Source organism: Brassica napus, unplaced genomic scaffold, assembly GCF_020379485.1.
Source record: "Brassica napus cultivar Da-Ae unplaced genomic scaffold, Da-Ae ScsIHWf_1630;HRSCAF=2246, whole genome shotgun sequence".
Classification (NCBI taxonomy): domain Eukaryota; kingdom Viridiplantae; phylum Streptophyta; class Magnoliopsida; order Brassicales; family Brassicaceae; genus Brassica; species Brassica napus.
The window spans coordinates 20,001-25,000 of record NW_026015047.1 but is presented as its reverse complement, the minus strand read 5'-3'; positions in this window follow the sequence as shown (position 1 = coordinate 25,000).

Genomic DNA, 5,000 nt, shown 5'->3' with positions numbered 1-5,000 from the left:
TCCTTGGGACCTTCCTGGGTGCTTGATAGGTTCTGATCTCGTGCCTGATCTGAAAAGAAAAGAGCTGTTGGACATTAATGTCGGTTTGCTCCAAATAAGGCAGGTTTGAGTAAATGGGGATCCTCCTGATCCAATGGTTGCTGGTGCATGGTATGAACTTGCAGAACTCCTCCTGGACTCCTAGAGTATCTCCTGATTGGTTGAAATGATATCCTGGTCGCCAATGTCTGGTTTGAAGCTGATTTAACCGGTTAGCTTCCAATTGAGGCAAGTGTAGAACTGGTTTGACCGGTTTTGGAGATTGGATCATAACTTCATAATTCCGTGGCAATTTTTCATGATCTTGGGCTTTCTGGAAAGATGATAAACTACTCTTGACTCCTATGATGGGATTTGCTTCAGGCCGCTCCTTCCTTGGGCTAGAATCACCTTCTAAAATCGGGTACTCGCAGATGGACAGGCTGGAAAACCTCTGACTTGTAAAATTCATAACTTCTTTCTCCGCGAATATTTTGGCTCGATTCCAATTGGGCTGGACTCCTTCTTGAGTGTAGAAGCCAATAAAATTGGTTTCATGTTGAAATTCATTCTGGTTGTGGAGATATACGCCTTGGACTGAACATCGGTCGCTGGTACCTCCTAGATGGCCGGTTTGGACGGTTTGGTGAGACTCTGGTTGAACCATGGATTTCGTGACCACAACATCCCCTCTCTCTTGACAAGGTTTCGACCTCGAAACTATGTAACCTGCACCAAGATAGAGCAAGTCAGCTTTCATTCTCTTTTGAGATTCTAGAGCCTTACCTTGGGATTGTTTTGGTTTGGGAATGGATTGTGTATCAGGTGGTTCTCCTTTGAGAAAATAGGAATGAATCACGCCTCTGCGCTGGACATGGTCATTTCTTATCTTCTGGAGTGGATGGTCCTTCAAATTTTTGGTGGCCACGTTTCTGATCATCTTTGGAGTTGATTCTCTTAGCATCAAAAGTATATCTGGTGGGATTCCTTTAAAGCTTTCTTCTTTGTAACCTGAAAAATCCTCAACATTCTGGACAAAAAGCAAGTGCATTATATCTGTCATGGAAATATTAAGAACATGCTGATCTAAAATGAATCTTACCATAGGCTTTGGAACTTGAACAATGGATTGTTCAGATTTCGGTTTCCACTTGTGAATGGGTTCATGGCTGAGCTTATGGTCTGGTTCTTTCTCTGGAACTTCAATAATATTATAGCTTTCATTTGTTCTTCCTGTACCAAGAACACACACGTCAGTACTAGTATCCAAAGGTGGTGTTAGACACTTACCTTGGTGGGATACTTTTATGACCGGTTTTGCTTCTTTAAGCAACATGGACTGCATTGTGTCTTGAACAATCTTCTTGTCCATCACAAGAGTCACTCCTGGTGGTTCTTCTTCTTTAAATTCTTGCTCCTTAAGTCCTGTTACAACACCCTTTGACAAAGACAAGTGCATTATACAAGAATTTGGAACCAATATATCAGATTGAATAAAACTATCACTTTTCATAGATAATTCTGTTTTCTCTTTTAGTGATGTTTCTATCAATGCTTTCTTAGTAGGACAAACTATAGCATAGTGTCCTTTCTTATGACATCTATAACATGTCTGATATTTCAAATCCTCAGAGTTAGAAGACTTACCTTGGCTTGATGCCTCTTCTTTCTTTGGGTTTGAAATCTCATCATTCCTTGGACTTAAATCATGAACAACTTTTAAATCCAAAAAGGACTTCGAGATCGTGTCTTTCTTGACTTCAGGACCTGTCTTATCATCCTTGGACAAAGACAAGTGACTCATACCAGTGGGAGATGATTTACAAACAAATTTATCAAGTATAGGACTTACCTTGGCCTTTTCTTGAAAAATCAGTTTGTCTGGTTTTTCTTTGTGTCTGGCCAATGTGTCTTGGCTGACAAACTTCTTCTCCTCCATGGTCTTTGGGACCTCAATAGGTTGGTTTTGATCATAGAAAACCGTGGGCTTCTGGTTTGGCCGAATCTGGTCTTGATGGATCAAGCTTCTATGACCTTCTTTTGGTACATCTTTTCTTGCTTCTTTGGAACCATGAGTTGGATACCTCCTTGGATATAGTTCCTGGATTTCAGAACTTGTAATCTTTGGTGCAAACTCATATCTCATGACTTCCTTAAGAGCTCTCCATGTTTTGATAGTTGGCTCCTTGTAAAACCATCTATCACCTTCTTCTTGTACCCACCATTCAAAGGCATCATCTCTAAGTTGTTCAATGGCATAAGCAAGCCTCTCTTCCTTCAAGATGTTGTTGAAGTGAAACCATTCATCAAGGTTCCTCTCCCATATTAGATAACCTCTTTTTCCTGAAAATGTAAAGAGTTTATTTTTATCAGCAAAAGAGTTATAATTAAATTGAGAATTAACAACATGATGTTTGTGGGTTTGAGAAGTTGGGGTTTGATTGATCCTTGAAGGATCTGGTGGCTTGGGCTCGACATAGACAGCCTCTGGAGCATCTCCAAATCTCCTTTCTCCTGGTTGTGGACGTTGGCCTTGTGCCTTCTTTCTTTTCCTCAGCTGTGCAATCAGATCAACCTCTTGCAAAGCTGTCAAATGTTGGTTCTCTTTGGCCATCTGACAGTGGCCGTGTGTTTCTCCTACCATGGCTTCCTGAAAACACTCTCAAAGATCAAGTGAAAGATATGGGAAGGTCTGGTCGAACCAAAATAAATCAAGTGCACAATGCAATTTAAACTAAACCGAGAAAATATGCAATTATGAACCGAAATGAAATAAAGTATGCAAAAATTATTTTTCTTTTGGTTTTCTCAATGCAAACACGAAATGAATCAATATGATATGATAATAAACACAAATGAAAAGAAAATATGGAAAGCAAACTAATGCTGATATTTTTTTTTTTTTTTTAATTTTCTTTGATGCAAACAATTAAATCACTTATGCAAAAGATATAAACTAAGCTTGAAAATATTTTATTTTTCTTTTCTGATGCAATCACGAAATGGACCAACTAATATGATATGAAACAATAACTAGGATGATTTCTTTTGGCTTTTAAATTTATGGATGCAAATGAAAAGGAATCAAATTCAAAACAGAACTTTTTATGGGATTTTTTTTTATGGAAACTAATGAATGCAAACACTTTTCTTTTGGGATTTTCGATTTTAAATGAATCAAACAAAACTTTTCTTTTCTATTTCGTGGCACTTAGCAGAATGAACAGCAAGAACACAAAACAAATGCAGAAACAAAACTTGAAACAAAGAAACAGTTTTTATGGATTTTCGGTTTATGATGAAAAACAAATGCAAACAAATATGAATGATGCAAGGATAGAGTGACCTGATTCAGGAGCTTGAGATCTGATACCAAAATGTTGTAGGCACAGGGGGGGTAACCCACGAATTGGTTAGAATGGTGGAACCAAGGTTTAAACCTGAAAACAAAGAGAACCGATTTTTATGAGTTTAGAATTTTTATGATGCAAACAGAAAAAAATATGAAAACAAATGAGATGATGATGATAATGATAATAAAACAAGATAAATAAACAAAGGATAGAATGGAATCAAGCTGCTGGATGTGTATCACTCTCAGCTTGATTAAAGGATGAACTGAAGTTGATTTGCGGAGGAAGGTTTGATTGAATCTCTCAATCTGATGGAATGATGGATCGAAGTGATTGACTCTCTCAATCTGTGTACTGAGCTTGTTTGATTTGCACAAACAAACTAGACTCACGAAATCAATAAGACAACAAAGAATCTCTCTTTGAATCCTAAAGACCGATATTTTATACAAAGAACAACTTTGATAAAACTGAATAAACTTTTTATTAACTTGGTGATTAAGGGTGCTCTTTACAATGGACGTCTAGGAGCTTATATAAGGCTCAGAGACAAAGGTCCTAACGTTCTAAAACAAATAGAAAAGGAAACAAATCAAGCAAAGTAACAAAATCGGAAACTAGCCGTTGGAGCCTTTTATGGGATTTTGGCTCCAAGTGAGAAAATTGATTCTTCTTGAACCTGGACGGTTTTAATGGATAAGAGAGCTTCCTTGGGACCTTCCTGGGTGCTTGATAGGTTCTGATCTCGTGCCTGATCTGAAAAGAAAAGAGCTGTTGGACATCAATGTCGGTTTGCTCCAAATAAGGCAGGTTTGAGTAAATGGGGATCCTCCTGATCCAATGGTTGCTGGTGCATGGTATGAACTTGCAGAACTCCTCCTGGACTCCTAGAGTATCTCCTGATTGGTTGAAATGATATCCTGGTCGCCAATGTCTGGTTTGAAGCTGATTGAACTGGTTAGCTTCCAATTGAGGCAAGTGTAGAACTGGTTTGACCGGTTTTGGAGATTGGATCATAACTTCATAATTCCGTGGCCATTTCTCATGATCTTGGGCTTTCTGGAAAGATGATAAACTACTCTTGACTCCTATGATGGGCTTTTCTTCAGGCCGCTCCTTCGTTGGGCTAGAATCTCCTTCTAAAATCGGGTACTCGCAGATGGACAGGCTGGAAAACCTCTGACTTGTAAAATTCATAACTTATTTCTCCGCGAATATTTTGGCTCGATTCCAATTGGGCTGGACTCCTTCTTGAGTGTAGAATCTAATAAAATTGGTTTCATGTTGAAATTCATTCTGGTTGTGGAGATATACGCCTTGGACTGAACTCCGGTCGCTGGTACCTCCTAGATGGCCGGTTTGGACGGTTTGGTGAGACTCTGGTTGAACCATGGATTTCGTGACCACAACAAGTACACGGATCAGTACACGGATCAGTACACGGATCAGTACACGGACAGTCCACGGGAAGGGCCAGCATGCTGATATGTGTGGTCAGCATGCTGATATGAGTTCAGTACACGGATCAGTACACGGATCAGTACACGAATCAGTCCACGGGAAGGGCCAGCATGCTGATATGTGTGGTCAGCATGCTGATATGAGTTCAGTACACGGATCAGTACACGG